The sequence below is a fragment of the Hypanus sabinus genome, chromosome 16 (assembly GCF_030144855.1).
Source record: "Hypanus sabinus isolate sHypSab1 chromosome 16, sHypSab1.hap1, whole genome shotgun sequence".
Classification (NCBI taxonomy): Eukaryota; Metazoa; Chordata; class Chondrichthyes; order Myliobatiformes; family Dasyatidae; genus Hypanus; species Hypanus sabinus.
In genome coordinates, this window is record NC_082721.1 from 77730457 (window position 1) to 77750233 (window position 19777).

The following is a 19777-nucleotide window of genomic DNA, read 5'->3' on the forward strand; positions in this document are numbered from 1 at the left end:
AATAAACTGTAGCTGCTGCTTCGTGTTGACAGAAAGAAATAGATATCTGGCAAATGGAACAGATGTGAGTGGGTTTTAAAAGCTTTAAATTGAATCAAATCAATGTTAATTCCACAGAAAGTAAAATGACACGTAGCATCAGAGTCAGCGGAAGGCTCAGTGCCCGAAATCAAATTCTTGATGTTACGTCCAACCTTCTGTCAGTAGGCTTCCTATTGACAATTGTTAACCTCCGGTGTTTGGATGCCACTCAAATAAACTAATTTGCACCGGCAAATAATGTGTAACCTGTGTCAGAGAGATCAACACATTTACGGAATTATCCCTCTGGCTTCGTTCTGCGCTAGTAAAACCAGGTCACAAAGGTGTGACCAAGGCTTCCCAGGCCCCAACCTTCCCCACCATCAAGGCCGTCTTCAGGTGGTGGTGCCTCAAGCACATGGTATCTATCAATAAAGACCCTTGCCACCCAAGACATGCCCTCTTCTCATTATCCCCATCGGGAGGAGGTACAGGAGCCTGAAGAACCACACTCAGTGATTTAGGATTAGGCTCTGCCCCTCCACCATCAGATTTTGTGAGATCATGAAGTTACATCCATGTAACACTGCCTCGTTATTCCTTTCTTTGCATTATTTGTGTATTTCGGTAACGTACAGGAATTTTATATCTTTGCACAGTACCACTGCTGAAAATCAACACATTTTACAACATATAAGTTAATGATAACAAACCTGATTCTGATCAGCAATTCTGATTCTGTAGCAACGATAAAATTACTCCCTGGCAGTGGTCAGCACAGCCGTAGTGCGCAGTACAGCCGTAGTGGTCAGCACGACGCTTTACAGTGCCTGTAACCCAGGTTCAGTTCCCACCGCTGTCAGTAAGAAGTTTGTATGTTCTCCCCCTGACCTTGTGGCCGCTCCAGTTTCCTCCCTATACATCTGTACTTCTTCCAATTAGTGGTTAGCACACTAGTGCACCAGCTCATCAGGCGATGAATGCATGAAGAGAAGCAGAAGAAGGCCATTCAGCCCCTCAAATATCTCTGCCTTTCAATAAGATCATAGCTGATCTGTCCCAGACCCCATGTCCGCTTCTGTGCTGGTAACCCTTTGCCTCCAATATCAGCATCTGTTTAAATGCTCACAACACTCCGAGGTTTCCAAAAGGTTCACTACCCTTTGCAAGGAGACGTCCCTGTGGAGGAAGGGCAGTTAGCCGGTTATCAGCTTGTATTTTCCATGCCCGCGTTTGTGAACTGACGCTATTAGACTTAACAAGGTCTTAAATCGATCCTGCTGACAGTTCTGCCGTATCTTGATCGTTTATTTTGGCATCCGGGGCGAGGGGTGTCCAGGGACATCGAAGGAAGTTAGGAAATATGTGGAAAAATGATTGTTGAAAGTTGCTGCTTGATTAGTCAGTGGTAGGGCACTCCTAATTTAAGCATGTCCCCTGATGTTAGTGGGGAGCTGAGATATTTCTGCAATGATTGCAATCCAGGCAACATATCTCTCCAGTGTTGGCTCCAGGTGGCTGTAGTCTCTGCTTTAATCTTGAAGGTAATTGGGAAAATAGCCAGAGGCACTAGGAGATTGTTGTACTTCTTAAACACAGCACATTGTTAAGACCCAGAATCTTCTGCCTGAAAGGCAAGTCAAAGCAGATTTAATAACTTTCAAAAGGGAATTGGATACATCCGTGGAGGCAAATTTTTGCAAGGCTATGACGAAAGGCACTGGCAAAAGATAGTTTTTCTAAAGAGTCAGCATGGTCAGGATGGAACAAGTGACCTCACTCTGTGCTTTGTAGTGCTAAAATCCTGCAATTTTCTGAAACCCCTTTACGACTCTCTGTTTCTTTTAAACCTTATCAAAACACGTCTTTGATCAAAATGAAAGCAAAATGCTGGAAACACTCAGCCAGTCATGGAGCAACCTTAGCAAAAGAACAGAGTTAATGCATCAAGTCAAAGTCCCCTAGCCAGTTTTGATCAAACTTTTGACACAACCTTCCTCATCTGAATCAGAATCAGATTTACTGTCAATGAGTTGGGTGTAGTTTCAGCCAGCACCACCACAGGCGTAACACTCCCCGCTACCAAGGACATCTTCAAGAGGCACTGCCTCAAGAAGGCAGCATCTGTCGTAAGAGCCCTTACCACCTGGGACATGCCCTGTTCTCGTTACCACCATCAGGAAGGAGGTAGAAGAGACAGAAACACACACCTAATGATTTTGGAAGAGCTGCTTCCCCTCCAGCATCAGACTTCTGAAGGCTCAGTGAACTCGTTAACCTCAGTATTCCTTTCTTTACTTTTGCACTATTTATTTATCTGTTTATTCAGTCATTTATTTACATAGTCATTTACTTGTTTACTTATTTATTTAGTTCCTTGCTCATTAATTTATTTATTGACTGATTGATTGATATACGTGTGGGAAAAGATCTCCAGCCATTCAAGCTGTGCACCCAGCAAACCCCAACCCTAGCCTCATCACAGGACAATTTACAGAATCAGAATCAGGTTTACTTTCACTGACTTAGTGTATGTCATGAAAATCATTGCTCTGTAGCAGCAGTAGAATGCAACACAGGACATTACTACAAGTTACACTAAGAAATAGATAAGAAAAATGATTAAGTAGTGCAAAAAAGAGCAAAAAGTAAGTGAGTATTCATGGTCAATTTAGAAATCTAACAGCATAAGTGACAAAGCTGATTTTAAAACATTGAGTGTGCATCTTCAGACTCCTATACCTTGTCCATGATGGTACCAATGAGAAGACAGCATGTCCTTGATGGGAAGAGTCCTTGATGAATGCCGGCTTCTTGTGGCATTGCCTGTTGAAGATATCCTCGATGGTGGGGCAACTTGTGCCCACGATTGAGCTAGCTGAGTTTCCAACCCTCTGCAGCTTTTTCTGAACTTGTACATTGGCACCTCTGTACCAGACAGAATCAGGTTGAACATCACCGGCATATGTCATAAAACTTGTTAACTTAGCAGCAGTGATAAACATGCGTGATAAACATAGAGAAAAAAGTGAGTTACTGTAAATATATATATGTCTATTAAATAGTTGAGTTAAATAAGTAGTGCAAAAAAAAGAATTACAAAAAAGTAGGGAGGTAATGCTCATGAGTTTCAATGTCCATTTAGAAATCGGATTTCAGAGGGAAGAAGCTGTTCTTGAATCACTGAATGTGTGCCTTTAGGTTCCTGTAGCTCCCTCCCAATGATAAGCAATGAAGATAATGAAGAGGGTGTATCCTGGTGGTGGGGGTCCTTCGTGATAGACACCGCTTACCTAAGGCACCACACCTTGAAGATGTCTTGGACACTACAGAGGCTACTCATGATGCAGCTGACCAATTTTACAAGTTTCTGCAACTTATTTTGATCCTGTGCAGTAACCCCCCCCACTCCCACTTCCCCATACCACATGCTGATCCAGCCAGTCCGAATGCTTTCCACTGTCCATCTGTCCAAGTTTTTGAGTGTTTTAGGTGACAAACCCAATCTCCTCAAACTCCTAATGAAATATAGCCACTGTCTGGCCTTCTTTATAGCTGCATCGATATGTTGTGACCAGGTTAGATCTTCAGAGATATTGACACCCAGGATCTTGAAATTGCTCACTCTCTCCAACAGTAACCAGTAAATATGCTCTTCATGGTACATCGATACAGCTGTAAAATTTGTTAGTGTTTGGTGACATACCAGATTTAGCTAGGGAAAACTTCAGTGTTCACTGCTGAGAATGGTTCAGTAACATCACTCCAGCAGAAAGGGGAGAGGGAACTCCAATAAAGAGAGAACTTACGTCACCTTACCAATCCAGTATCAGAATCAGTTTTAATACCACTGGCATCTGTCATGATATTTGTTGTTTTGCAGCAGCGGTATTTTGCAATACATAGTATTTTTAAAAACCCTGCAAATCACAATAAGTATATATTTAAAAATTAAATTAAATTAATAGTGCAAAAGGGAAGGATAAAGTAGTGAGGTAGTGTTCATGGATTCATTGTCTGTTCAGAAATCTGATAGCAGAGGGGAAAACCTGTTCCTGAAATGTTGAATGTGTGTTTACAAGCTCTTTGATGGTGGCAAGGAGAATAGAGCATGCCCTGGGTGATGGGGGTCCACAATGATGGATGCCACCATCGTAAGGCATCGTCTCTCGATGCCGGGGAGGCTAGTTCCCATGATGGAGCTGAGTTTACAACTTTCTGCGGCTGTTTCCAATCCTGTGCAGTGGCCCCACCATATTAGATGATGATGCAACCAGTTATAATGATCTCCATGTTACACCTGTTGAAACTTGCATGGCATACCAGGACTCCTCAAACTCCTGATGAAATATACAGCAGCTGCTGCTGTGTCTTCTTTGTAATTGCATCAATATGGTGGACCCAGGGTAGATCTTCAGAGCTATTGATACCTAGGAACTAGAAACTGCTCACTTTTTCCACTGCTGATCCCTCAATGAAGACTGGGAAGTATCCCTTTGTCTTTCTCTTCCTGAAGTCCACAATCTTACTGACATTGTGATACTATTCAACCAGCTGACCTCTCTCCCTCCAGTGCACATTCTCATCACCATCTGAGATTCTGCCAACCATAGTTGTGTCATCAGCAAACTTATACAGACAGACAGACAGACAGACAGACAGACTATATTGATCCCGAGGGAAATTGGGTTTCATTACAGCCGTGCCAACCAAGAATAGTATAGAAATATAGCAATATAAAACCATATATAATTAAATAATAATAAGTTAATCATGCCAAGTGGAAATAAGTTCAGGACCAGCCTATTGGCTCAGGGTGTCTGACACTCTGAGGGAGGAGTTGTAAACTTTGATGGCCACAGGCAGGAATGACTTCCTATGACACTCAGTGTTACATCTCGGTGGAATGAGTCTCTGGCTGAACGTACTCCTGTGCCTAACCGGTACATTATGGAGTGGATGGGAGTCATTGTCCAAGATGGCATGCAACTTGGACAGCATCCTCCCACAACATCACTGGCCTTACGAATGAGTTTGTTGATTCTGTTGGCGTCTGCTACCCTCAGCCTGCTGCCCCAGCACACAACAGCAAACATGATAGCATTGCCCACCACAGACTCGTAGAACATCCTCAGCATCATCCGGCAGATGTTAAAGGACCTCAGATGGTGTTTGAGCTGTGCCTGGCCACACAGTCGTGGGTGCAGAGAGAGTAGAGCAGTGGGTTAAGCATGCATCCTTGAGATGCGCCAGTGTTGACTGTCAGCAAGGAGATGTTATTTCCAATCTACATAGACAATGGTTTCCCAATGATGAAGTCAAGGATCTAGCTGCAGAAGGAGGTACAGAGGGTTTTGGAGCTTATTGATGAGACCTGAGGGTATGATTGTGTTGAATGCTGCTCCACGGGTGGCAGATATATCTACCAAGACATTGTTGACAAAAATGACTATCACACAGTCCTTGTGGAGGTCTGGTCACACCCTCACACAGAAGGTAGTCCTCATCACATTCATAGTGTTAAATGGGATAGATTTAGAACAGATCAAGCAGCTCAAAGCCAGGCAACCACAGGATGCTGTGGACCATTGGCAGAACTGGAGCTTATCTACAGTATTTGTTGAGATATTTTGTGGAATAGGCCTTCCAGCCCTTCAAGCCTCACCATCCAGCAATTCCCCGATTTAATCCTAGCCTAATCACGGGACCAATTAACCCACCAACTAGAATGTCTTTGGACTGTGGGTGGAAACCGGAACGCCTGGAGGAAACTCACACGGTCACGGGCAAATGTACAAATTCCCTACAGGCAACAGTGGGAATTGAACCCAGGCCACTGGTCCTTGTAAAGTGTTGTGCTGACCACCGGGCTACTGTTGTATTCCACCCCAAGCTAGAGCCAAACAGCCAAGAAAATAAAACTCCTGGCAGCAGAGCAAACTCAATCTTATCACCACTCTGCTCTAACTCAGTCATTGGCAGTTACAGAAGAGTTGCAAACTGCATTACCAAGTGCCTCGTAACCACCTCATTGATAAGCTCAGATTGGGCATTCAATGCTCAGCTGGGACCTCCTGATGTACAACCTTGTTACAAACTTTGTTTCAGTGTGGACAAAGGAATAGGATTCCAGAATAGAGGTGAAATTGAAGCGAATGCGAATCAGACAAGCAAGTTCGTCTGATGGAGGACAATGCAGGGAGGTCGTGTTGATCAGTATATTGCAGTAGGAATTCCACCGAACAGGCAAAACTGCAGCGAACTCCCTTCTATCATGACATCAAACCTTTGCCTCTGATTCAAGTTACAATTTATATTTAAACTTTTACATTTAAGGAGTCTGTACGTTCCCCGATTGATGGCGTGACTTTCCACCCTCATTCCGAAGATGTACAGTTAGGGTTAGTGAGGTATGGGCATAGAATATTGGTCCCGGAGGCCTGGCTGTCCCCAGCATGGCCCTCGGATATCGTTGGTCATTGGCACAAAATAACACATTTCACAGGATGCTTCAATGGACATGCAACAAATAAAGCTAATCTTTACACCTTTAAGTATTTACAACGTGTTCCAAGCCCATTGCTGCAAGTGACATCCTTCATCGTTTGTACTTGGTCCAGCAAATGACCATCTTCAACGAAAGTAGTCCAGTCACCTCTGCTTATTTCTCAGTGGTATTTTTATCGGGTCTCCAGCATCAACATCCTGGGGAATTTGGGAGGGAGAGGGAGTCAGTAGAAGATGACCTTATACCTGATCCGTCTTCCGAAAGTCTCCAGTCCCAACCCAATTAAGTGGCATGGTGTCCCAAATAAACAAAGGGAATCTTGGCTATTTTCTCAATTAGTTTTTGTTCTTTAAGAGTTGCCTCAAACTAATGACCCAGTTAATCAAAGATACAACCCTGAGATTCATTTTGTTGCAGACATACTCAATGAATACAATAACCATAATAGAATCAATGAAAGGCCAGTGTGCAAAGGACAATAACCTGTGCAAATACAAACACAGACAAATAAAAATAATAAATAAATAAATCAGCAATAAATATCAAGAACATGAGATGAAGTCCTGGAAAGTGAGTCCATAGAGTTATGAATGTGCAGCAACTCTGAGGGGCCGAAGGGTACAGAGTCGCCCCCCCCCCCCTTTTTGAGAATCGCAAGATCGCTATTAATTTGGGTCTGGGACCCAGGAAATGAGAGAGAATCCTCAAGGTTTTGGAATGTGTCCTGGCCTCAGCAAGACAAAGCCACGGATATTGTGTGCTTGGAGATGGAATTGTGTATTGAGTACTGTACTATTCATTGAAGCCCTCAGGGAATGACCAGAGTGGGCTGGTTGAGGGATTGCATCATCCCAACCTGATTGACATCTGAGACCCCGTGAGTAAGGATAAAAGAGGGTCTGGGGAACAACCCCTTTGGACACACCAGGAGAAACGCTAGAAATCCCGTGACAGCGTTTAATAGCGACAGCCGGTGGGGGGCTAGCGTGCGTCCTTTTCCTTTGCTTGGGAATTGGCGGGCTCGCCACGGAAGAATGGCCTTAGCTAAAGGAGAGGCCACAAGTGACCGGCCACACCAACGGGACTCTCGAAGGATCGAAATCATAAAAAGGAAAAGCTGGCAAGTTTCTAAAAATCTCTCTCTTGACTCCAACCAAAGGCTGCAGCCTGAATGAACTGAGTGACTTTTATATTTCCATTGGACAATACATTACCCCCAGATAACGATAGAGCTATTTCTTATTATTATTATACCCGCATTTTTAGATTTAGTATTGACGACGTATATTATCTGTATGTTTGCATTGATACTATTTTTGTGTATTTTTACTAATAAATACTGTTAAAAATAGTACCATCAGACTTCAACGGACTTCTCTATCTTTGCTGGTAAGTGACCCAGTTACGGGGTTCGTAACAATAGGTTGTGAGAAAATTCCGGTGAGGGGCAAGTGAAGTTATCCCCTTTGGTTTAAGCACCTGATGGGTGAGGGGTAATAACTCTTTTCTGAACCTGGTAGTGTGAGTCCTGAGGCTCCTGTACTTTCTTCCTGATGGCAACAGCAAGAAGAGAACATGGATTGAGTGATGGGGGTCCCTGGTGATGGATGCTGCTTTCCTGCACAATGCTCTGTTGAGATGTGCTCAGTAGTGAGGTGGGCTTTGCCAGTGATGGACTGGGCTTTATCTACTACCTATGTATGGCGTGCTTGCCTTTATCAGCTGAGGAATTGACTGCAAGCTTCAGGATGTTATGGGGAGGCTCTGAAGAGGATGCAGAAGAGAGGTTTACCAGGATGCTTTCTGGATTAGAGGGCACGTGCTGTTAGGAAAGGCTGGACAAATGTCAGTTGGTTTCTCTGGAGAAGTCGAGGCTAAGGGAAGACCTGACAGAAGATTATAAGATAAATAGACAACTAGTACTTTTCACAGGGTCGAAATGTATAACAGCAGAGGGCATACACTGAGGCTGACAGAACCGGGGGGTGGAGTTTCAAGATGGCGACTTAAACATCTGCCTTTAGGCGCTCTCCATTTTTTCAACTATAATCACCCCTTAATTAAATCTTTTCGAATTTAATCACATGGGTTGATACTTTTGATTAACTTTTTCTTCCTAAAATAATATTTGATCTAATCTCGACAAACTTAAAATGGCTACAAGCAAGAAATCGTCTAAGGAACCTGTATCCATTGACGCAATCTCTACTCTTTTGGACGCTAAACTGGATATTAAACTTTCGAGTCTGGAAGGTAGATTGGATGGTAGATTGGGAAGCAGACTGACAAGTTTGGAAAATAAACTTACCAGGAAAATATCCGAACTTGAAGAAGCTGATTGATCGCTTGAAATTAAACTTCAATCGCAGGCATCGGACATTCAGCGGCATGAAGATAAGATCGCGACTCTTGAAAAATCCATTTGTGAAAAAGTATGTACAATTGAAGCGTTGGAGAAGAAAGTAGAGTCGAATGCTAAAACTATGGATCAGTATAAGTTTAAGATTACTGATCTCGAAAATCGATCTCGCAGACAGAATTTGCGTATCATCGGGTTTCCCAAAAAAGTTGAGTCCGGTGATTTAGCTGAATTTTTCTCTAAATTACTATGGGAAACTTTCAGTGCTGAAGGTTTGCAATCCAAACCTGTTATCGATCGTGCTCACAGAGTTACGAGATTTTCGGCTCTGTCTGATAAACCACGAGCGGTGATTGTTCGCCTTCATTATCCTCGGGAGAAAGAGCTTTTAATTCGATTAGCTCGTAAAAAAGGCATGATTTCTTATAACACCAATTCATTCCGAATTGTCGAAGATTATTCCTACGATGTAATGAGATCAAGAATCGCTTTTAAACCAGTGATGGCAGAGATTCATTCGATTGGCCTTAAACAAGCTTTAATGTATCCAGCGAAGCTCAGAATTACGTTGAACGACAACAGTCAGCAATTTTTCAGAACACCGGAAGAAGCGAAGAAATTTGTTGAAGAATATAGATCTTCTAGTGCAACTTGAACTATGTGTCATGTTGAAGATTCCTCGGAGAGCGGGTGCCATCTCATTTTAAGTAACCTACGAAGTTGGGTTATAATTTTCTATCCCGTTCTACGGGTCTGGTTCTTATTTTTCACTATTATCACTGTTTTATGGATGCTTTCTTAACTTTTATAATATTTTTTTTATTCTTTTTTCTGTTTCAGATATATACATCTATATCTTGTAACAATGATTTATTTTTTTTCAAGATGTCGTTTCTTCTTCCCATAAGACTCTGCTTTTTATAAACATTTATTTGTTTGCCTGTACTTAGAAATGGGACGAATGCTTTGAATTTTTAGTTTTTTATATATATTGTAGTGTTTATTGAATCTTTTTTAATCCTATTTTGGTATTTTTATTATTAAACTTTTTTAATAGATTGTTGAATCTACATTTATATTTTGTAAGATGGCTTTTTCAAAATGTCGTTTCTTCTTCCCATAAGTCTTTGCTTTTGAAACGTCATCTTTCTTGCATTTATATATGAAATTTTTTTAAAGGTATATTACACTCTTAAATTTTAATGTTTATTTTTTTTGTTAAAGATTGTTTTATTATATTAGTTTTTTCATTCTGATTGACATATATTTTCTTTTTGCAACCCTATATTTAAATATGGGTGTTACATAGTTTTTTTTAAAAAGCTTTTTATGGAGCTGCCATCTTGAAATGGGGGTAAGGTTAGTGTTAGATTATGCGCTTGCCGCTTGGCTTTTCTTCGAAGGGTGGGGGGAGGGGGTGGGGATCTTTTTTCACGCTTTTGCGTTTTTTTCTGCTTTTAGTTTATGGGCCAACTTTAAATTATTAATATTGTTGAGGTGTCATGTTCTCCGGTTGCTCCTGAATCTATTTTCCTTTTTCCTAAATTATGGGTTATGTGTCTTTTTAACCTATTATGATATACACAACTAATATTGGCATGATGGATAAATCTATTAATTTTATCTCTTGGAATACTAATGGTTTAAATCATCCGATTAAATGTAAAAAAATATTTAAGGTATTCCATAGATTGAACGCTAATATTATTTTTGCACAGGAAATCCATATTAGGAGGGAGGATAATCAACATTTTTTTAGGTTCTGGAAGGGTCAACAATTTCATTCGAATTGTACTGCTAAAATTAGGGGTGTGTCTATTTTTATAGACCCCTCAATTTTGTTTACACATCACGAAATTATTTCTGATTCACAGGGCAGGTTTTTGTTGATAACTGGTTCACTTTTCAATCGGAAAGTGGTTCTAGTTAATATTTATGCTCCAAATTTTGACTGCCCTGAAGTTTTTAAACATTTATTTACTTCCCTTCCTAATCTGAATGAATATATGTTGATAATGGGTGGAGATTTTAATTGTTGTTTGAATCCTTTGATGGATAGATCTAAACCTATTCGAATTCTTCCGAATAGATCAGCCTTACTTATTAATTCTTTTATGGTTGATTCGGGAATTACAGAAATATGGCGGTTTTTGAACCCTAAAGATAAAGAATTTTCATTTTTTTCACATGTATATCATAGTTATTCTAGAATTGATTATTTTCTTATTGATCATCGGTTATTAACGGATGTTATTGATTGTAAATATGATTCTATTACTATTTCGGATCATGCACCTTTGAAGTTATCTATTAAGATTCCGGACTTTTCCAATAATGTTAGATCTTGGAGACTTAATGCTACTCTGCTTCAAGACCCAGAATTTGTCACCTATATAAAACAGCAAATTGATTTGTTTTTCTCAACAAACTATACTGAAGAAATTGACAGAGGAATACTTTGGGACTCTTTCAAGGCTTTTATCCATGGACAAATTATTTCGTATTCCGCTGGTAAAAGGAAACAAAAATATTTAGATATTGCTTTATTAGTGGATAAAATTAAGGAAATTGATAAGATTTATTCCGTGACTCCTACCATAGAAATTTATAAGAAGAGAGTTGAGCTTCAAATGGAACATAGCTTATTATTATCTTCTTCAATTGAAAATCAATTAATTAGGACCAGAGCTCAATTCTATATTCATAGTGATCAAACTGGTAAACTGTTAGCTAATCAATTAAAAGCTATTTCGACCAAGCGACAAATTATTAAAATTCGTAAACAAGACGGTAATTTAACTACTGATCATAAAGAAATCAATAATACTTTTCAAGATTTTTATAAATCTTTATATCAGAATTTGATGGTGACCTGTCCATGATGGATAATTTTTTTTAACAATTCATCAATGAATTCAGGGAAAGCTCCTGGCCCTGATGGTTATATTGTAGAATTTTTCAAAACCTTTTCTTCTTTGCTTTCCCCTTGGTTATGTGAAATCTTTAACGATGCATTTGCTAAGAAGAGATTACCTCAAACTTTTTATGAAGCTACTATCTCTCTAATTCTTAAAAAAGATAAAGATCCTACTTTATGTACATCTTATCGCCCTATATTATTATTAAATGTAGATTCTAAGATTCTTACAAAAATTTTAGCCACTAGATTAGAAAAGGTACTACCACAGATTATTTCAGAAGATCAAACTGGTTTCATTAAGAATCGGTATTCTTTTTTTAATGTTAGGAAATTGATTAATATAATTCATACTTCATCACCCACAGTCCCAGAATGTGTTATCTCATTAGATGCTGAAAAAGCCTTTGATAGAGTTGAATGGACATATTTATTTAATGCATTGAGAAATTTTAATTTTAGTCCTAATTTTATATCATGGATTAAACTAATATACTATAAACCTGTTGCTTCTGTTCTTACAAATAATTATAGATCCTCCTTTTTTCAATTATCTCGTGGTACGAGACAAGGTTGTCCTTTAAGTCCTTTATTATTTAATATTGCATTAGAACCTTTAGCCATTGCTATTCGTGAATCTCCTAATATTTTTGGTATTACCCGTAATGAGAAATCATATAAATTATCACTTTATGCTGATGATTTGCTGTTATATATTTCTGATCTTGATAGATCTATTCCTTGTTGGCTCAATTTGGTAGTTTTTCTGGTTATAAATTAAACTTAGATAAGAGTGAATTATTCCCTTTAAACGCGCAAACTTTATTGAATGACAGGATTCCATTTAAAGTTGTTACTGATAATTTTATCTATTTAGGTATAAAAATTACCAAGAAATATAAAGATTTATTTAGATTGAATTTTTTACCTATGTTTCTTCAAATACAACATCTTACTACAAGATGGTCTCCCTTATTCCTATCATTAGTTGGTCGGATTAATGCTATTAAAATGATGATTTTACCGAAATTTTTATATTTATTTCAAGCCTTACCAATTTTTATTCCTAAATCCTTTTTTGACAACAATGATTCAAAAATTTCCTCATTTGTGTGGCAAAATAAAAACCCCAGGTTAAGTAAAAGGCAATTACAAAAATCTAAAAAAGATGGTGGTTTAGCCTTGCCTAACTTTAGATTTTATTATTGGGTGAATAATATGCGTAACCTAACGTATTGGAAATTAGATTTGGACTCATTATTGTGTCCGCAGTGGGTAAATTTGGAATGCAATGAGGTAAAGGGATATTTTTTATTCTCTGTTCTTGGTTCTTCTCTTCCTGCTGATTTAGTTAAATTCAATAAACAGATATCTAATCCTGTTATTAAACACACATTACGAATTTGGTTTCAATTTCGGAAATTTTTTACTCTGAAAAACTTTGTGCTTGATAGCCCTATTTTATTTAATTTTTTCTTTAAACCTTCCTTGACTGATCAAGCCTTTAGCATATGGAAAAGGAAAGGTATAAAATGTTTTCGTGACCTTTTTTTTGAAGGTACTTTGATGTCTTTTGACCAACTTTCCAATAAATTTAAATTACCTAAATCTAATTTCTTCAGATATTTACAAATCAGAAATTTTTTACATAAAGTTTTACCATCTTTTCCCAACTCAACTTCAACGGATTTCTCAGATTTGATTTTTACCTTAAATCCTTGTCAGAAGGGATTAGTTGCTTTTATTTATAACATGATTATGAAGATACAACCAGAGATGTCTGATAGAATTAAACAACAATGGGAAAAAGAACTTCGATACAATATACCAACAGATAAATGGGAAAAAATTTTACAAATGGTTAATTCTTCTTCTATATGTGCTAAACATGCTTTAATACAATTTAAAATTGTACATAGAGCTTATATGTCTAAAGATAAACTTGCTCGATTTTATTCTCATATTAACCCTCAATATGACAGATGTCATTCAGAAGTGGCTTCACTGACCCACATGTTTTGGTCATGTCCCACTTTACATAACTATTGGAAGGACATATTCGTTACCATTTCCTCAATTTGGAACATGGATTTACAACCTAACTTTATTACTGCAATCTTTGGTATACCAAATGAGGATGGTAATCAGTTTTCTCCTTCAATCAGACGAATGATTGCTTTTGTAACATTAATGGCCAGAAGGTCTATATTACAAAACTGGAAAGAAGTAAACCCTCCTACCACATCTCAGTGGCTTTTTCAAACTATTTCTTATCTGAGTTTGGAAAAATTTAGAAGCACTATCTTTGACTCGTCAATTAAATTTGAAGAAACTTGGGGACCGTTCATTCGACATTTTCATATGAATTAATTTGGCCTTTCCCAGACCTTCTCTCTGTTTATTCTTGTTCAGGTATGGAGTTCCGGAGTTCTTTGACACTATCATATACTTATAAACTGTTATTATTGCCCATGTTAGTTTTAGTTTAGTGTTTGTTTCATATATATATTTTCTTTCACACATCTTTAATTTTTTTTTCTTTTTCTTTTGATGATTATTTTTGTTTTTTTTTCATACATAATTATATAGACTCGATTGATTAATGTACTTTTTTGTTGTTGATGTTTAATAGGATATTATTATCCTATTATCAATGTAATCTTAAGTCTATTGTATTCATAACCTATTCATTATTATGTTATGTTTTTTTATATTTATATGAAACTCAATAAAAAGATTGAAAAAGAAAGAAAGAAAGAGGCTGAGAAGAAGCAAGTTCAAAGGAGATGGGCGGGGCAAGCTGTTTTTGTAAACGCAGATCGTGGTAGGTGCCTGGTCATGGGGGTAAATGTGATAGGGACATTTAAGTGGCTCTTTGATAGGAACATGAATAGGCAGAGATTAGAGGGATAGAGACTTCTGCAGTTTGAAGGAATTATTTTAGTTAGGTGTTTAATTACTAGTGGGTGGCATGGTAATGTAGTGATGAGCATAACACTTCATACCACCGGTGATCGGGTTCAATTCCGGGTGCTGTCCGTATTGAGCATTTTTTTTACTCTCCCTGTGATTGTGTAGGTTTCCTCTGGGTGCTCTAGGTTCCTCCCACATTCCAATGCGGTACAGATCAGTAAATTGTGGGCATACTATGTTGTCACTGGAAACATGGCGATGCTTGTGGGTTGCCCACAGTACATCCTTAGACAGTGCTGGCTGTTAACACAAGCAACACATTTTATCACATGCTCTGACAGTCAGAAGCCTTCCCAGTGACGAACGGTGTGAAGCAAGGATGCGTTCTTGCCCCTACACTCTTTAGCATGGTCTTCTCTGCTATGCCTTCCACGATTGTCAGGATGGGATACGAGTCAGATACAGGACTGGCGGTGGGCTATTCAACCTCCGGTGTCTACAGGCTGTTACAAAGGTAAAGGAGACCATCGTCAGAGGCCTCTTATTCGCTGATGATTGCGCCCTCAACGTCAGCACAGAGCAGAAGATGCAGCGAGAAATGGACTGCCCCTCACGAGCCTGTGACAACTTCGGACTTACAATCAGCATCAAAAAGACCGAAATTATGTACCAGCCCGCACCCGGAAAGCCCTACCAGGAACCACACATCACAGTAAAGGGGCAGAAGCTACTGGCAGTCGACAGCTTTACTTATCTGGGCAGTACTCCATCACGAGCGGTGAACATAGATGCAGAGATCAGCAACAGAATTGCCAAAGCCAGTGCCGCCTTTGGGAGACTCTGTGAGAATGCATGAGAAAGCGGAGAGGACTCAGCCTTATCACCAAGCTGAAGGTCTACCAAGCAGTGGTTCTCACCACCCTCCTCTATGCCAGCGAGACCTGGACTGTCTACAGCAGACACGCTAAACAGCTCAACCACTTCCACTTGAGCTGCCTCCGCAGACTTCTCCATGTACGATGGCAGGACAAAGTCCCAGACATGGAGGTACTGGAGTGGGCTAGCACCCACAGTGTCTACACCCTCCTACAGAAAGCCCAAGTCAGATGGGCTGGCCATGTCGTCAGAATGTCTGACAGTTGACTACCAAAACAGCTGCTGTATGGAGAGCTGAGCCAGGGCAAGCTCTCAGTTTGAGGGCAGAAGAAACGTTTCAAAGACTGCCTCAAAGTGTCCCTCAAAGACCTCAACATCAATCCCAGTAGCTGGGAATCGCTCGCTCTGGACCGCCCAACCTGGTGGAGCAGGACCACTAAAGGAGCGTATGCAGCAGAAATCAGACGCACCGCAGAGGCTCAGAGGAAACACGCCGTGCGCAAGGCTCGAGCTACCTCCACTTCCACTGCAGCACCTACCCTCATGTGTCCCACATGTGGGCGAGCTTTTAAGGCCCGGATTGACCTCACCAGTCACCTCCGGACCCACAGTCACAAACCCTCCACCTGACAGAAATCGTGGTCGTCTTCGACTCCGAAGGACGAACAACAACAATGTTGTCACTGGAAACATGGCAATGCTTGTGGGTTGCCCACAATACATCCTTAGACAGTGCTGGCTGTTAACACAAGCAACACATTTCATCACATGCTCTGATATACTTCTGACGGATCGAGCTGATCTTTCTTTTTACCCTTTCATTATCTTTTTAGGCTTTTTCCACTGAGATTGAGTGAGACTACAACTAGAGGTCACGGGTTAAGGGTGAAAGGTGAAATATTTAAAGGGAACATCTTCACTCAGAGGGTGGTGAGGGTGTGGAACAAGCTACCAGTGCAAGTGGTGGATTTCAGTGCTTAAGAGAAGTTTGGATAGGTACATGGATGGGAGGTGTATGGTCCGGGTGCAGGTCAATGGGACTAGGCAGGTTTGGCATGGACTAGAGGGGCTGAAGGGCCTGCTACTGTGTTGTTTTCTATGACTCTAAGTAGTTCAGCACGACATTATGGCCCATAGGGTTTGTTCCTATGCTGTTCAGTTCTATGTCCTATATACCTGAGTGAAAGCAACGTATTAAAGTGATGATTAAATGGGGAAATGCAGTTTGAATAAGGGTTAGGATAAAGGGGGTGATGTCAGGAAGATGAATGGACAGTGGTGATGGGGGAGAATGGGATTGCATGTCGGGGTGTAACGGAGGCAGCGAGTGGGCTGATGATGGTGGGGGAGGGAGTCACAATATCAAAACCTGCTGCACAAGGCTCTGTGCCGCTCTGTTGCTTGTTAACATTCCGAAAGAAATACATATTCAATGAACAGGTTCATTCCCCACATCACACAGAACAGTCCCCTATAATTTGCATTTCTTTTTGGGTGCAGAAGCAATTCACATCACTCTGGATATGAGAAAATCTAGGGCTGGCTTCAAATTTACTTTAGCTTTGAAGCTGTGCATATAACACTCCAAAATCTGTTAACGTCTTTTATTTCCTGTTGTATTTTGTATATGTAGATACAGCCATAAGGGCCTTTGCCTTCCTCTATTTCATGCACACATGTCCAAAAAACAGGGAAATACACACTGAAATCTGCAACAAAAAGAAGCAAAATCAATTCCTACCTCCATCTGCACACTCCCCTGAGCCCTTTAATGGATCTCTCTCTGCATCCACATTGTGAATAAAACTGGAAAAGAAGAAAGTAAGGACAGAGTGACTCTGCTTGCAAAGACTCACTTTACAAGACAGTTCTATCAAACATAATTAAACTCATTACCAGTTTACACAAGGCATGTCAACTGCTGAACTCTGTCCTAGATTGGGTGTGCGCCATTTTAGACAGGCTCACTTAGGACGTTTCTTTTCAGTTCCCAGCTGCCAATTGGCATATGACGTCTGACAGTCAGGGATTGCATTATGCTGGAAATTACCTCAAAGCACTGTGTATGTACGAACAGTATGCAAGAGAAGCTTGGCACTGTACCTCAGCATGGGTGACGATCATACACCAATACCAAATATGGACTCCATTGTTCACAGCAACTTCATTTGTGCATATAGCCCTACATTGACTTCAAGTCAAGCCAAGTCACTTTTTATTGTCATTTCGCCCATAACTGCTGGTACAGTACACGGTAAAAACGAGACAACGTTTTTCAGGACCATGGTGCTCCATGAAACAATACAAAAACTATACTGAACTATGTAAAACAACACAGAAAAAACTACGCTAGACTACAGACCTACCCAGGACTATGTAAAGTGCACAAAGCAGTACAGGCATTACAATAAATAATAAACAAGACAATAGGCACAGTAAAGGGCAGTAAGTTGGTGTCAGACCAGACTCTGGGTATTGAGGAGTCTGATGGCTTGGGGGAAGAAACTGTTACATAGTCTGGTCGTGAGAGCCTGAATGCTTCGGAGCCTTTTCCCAGATGGCAGGAGGGAGAAGAGTTTGTTATAAGGGGTATGTGGAGTCCTTCATAATGCTGTTTGCTTTGCGGATGCAGCGTGTGCTGTAAACGTCCGTGATGGCGGGAAGAGAGATCCCGATGATCTTCTCAGCCGACCTCACTATCCGCTGCAGGGTCTTGCGATCCGAGATCGAGCAATTTCCAAACCAGGCAGTGATGAAGCTGCTCAGGATGCTCTCAATACAACCTCTGTAGAATGTGATGAGGATGGGGGGTGGGAGATGGACCTTCCTCAGCCTTCGTAGAAAGTAGAGACGCTGCTGGGCTTTCTTTGCTATGGAGCTGGTGTTTAGGGACCAGGTGAGATTCTTCGCCAGGTGAACACCAAGAAGTATGGTGCTCTTAACGATCTTCACTGAGGAGTCCTTGGATTTAAATCACTTCATAGTTTCACACTTCTGCCATCTCAGTAATGTCCTCCAGCTTTAGCCTCTCGTCAACCTCTCATCTTCCTCTTCAGCTATCAAATGCAAAGCTTCAGATCTCATCTGCTAATTCTCCCCAGACCTCTCTCCTTTGTTGCTATTCTCAGTGATGCATGTAAATTACATCATCACGTGGCAGAATAATGACATCATACGTGTGATTAAGCATGTGTGTCCGGACATGCTCTGAAATTGCTAGTTTAGATATTGACCAGTACTATTAGACTGGCTGATAGACCATCTCCAACACATTGTACATCATCTCAAGCTCATCCTTCTCCCCAAGCTTATTGCTAACCCACTGATTAAGTGTATGTTTCAGTTGTCAGCTATGTCTGATGACAAAGTGGTGATAAACTATGGAATATTTTAAACAAACCATTGTAAAACAATATAGGAGCAGATTTAAGCCATTCAACCAATCAAATTCACTCTGCCATTCAATTGAAACAGTTTGCCAATGGCAGAATTGCAAATGACGATGAAGAAGCATACGGGAGTGAGGTAGATCAGCTGGTTGGGTGGTGTCACAACAACAACCTTGCTTGCAACATCAGTAAGACCAAAGAATTGATTGTGGACTTTGGGAAGGGTAAGTCAAGGAAATACACCCCAGTCCTCATTGAGGGATCAGCAGTAGAAAGGGTGAGCAGCTTCAAATCCTTGGGTGTCAGCTCCTCTGAAGATCTACTCCAGGCCCAATGTATTGATGCAATTCCAAAGAAAGCGTGAGAGCGGCTATATTTCATTGGGAGTTTGAGGGGATTTGGTACGCCACCAAAGACACTCACAAATTTCTACAGATGTACCATGGAGAGCATTCTATGATGATGCTGAGGATGTTCTATGAGTCTGTGGTGGCCAGTGCTGTGCTGTGGTGCCACAACAGTGTTTGCTGTTGTGTGCTGGGGCAGCAGGCTGAGGGTAGCAGACACCAACAGAATCAACAAACTCACCCGTAAGGCCAGTGATGTTGTGGGGGTGGAACTGGACTCTCTGACGGTGGTGTCTGAAAAGAGGATGCTGTCCAAGTTGCATGCCATCTTGGACAATGACTCCCATCCACTCCATTATGTACTGGTTAGGCACAGGAGTACATTCAGCCAGAGACTCATTCCACCGAGATGTAACTCTGAGCGTCATAGGAAGTCATTCCTACCTG

The 19777-nt window shown here is 40.6% G+C and overlaps 1 protein-coding gene across 1 annotated transcript in view; it reads right to left on the reverse strand.

Moving 5' to 3' along the window:
- LOC132406466 (adhesion G protein-coupled receptor L1-like) overlaps positions 1-19777 on the reverse strand; it is a 693646-nt gene that overhangs the window by 661836 nt on the left and 12033 nt on the right. Inside the window, exon 2 of the mRNA XM_059992184.1 lies at positions 17336-17400. The gene's annotated coding sequence lies outside the window, so the exon portion shown is untranslated. The remainder of the gene's footprint in view (positions 1-17335; positions 17401-19777) is intronic.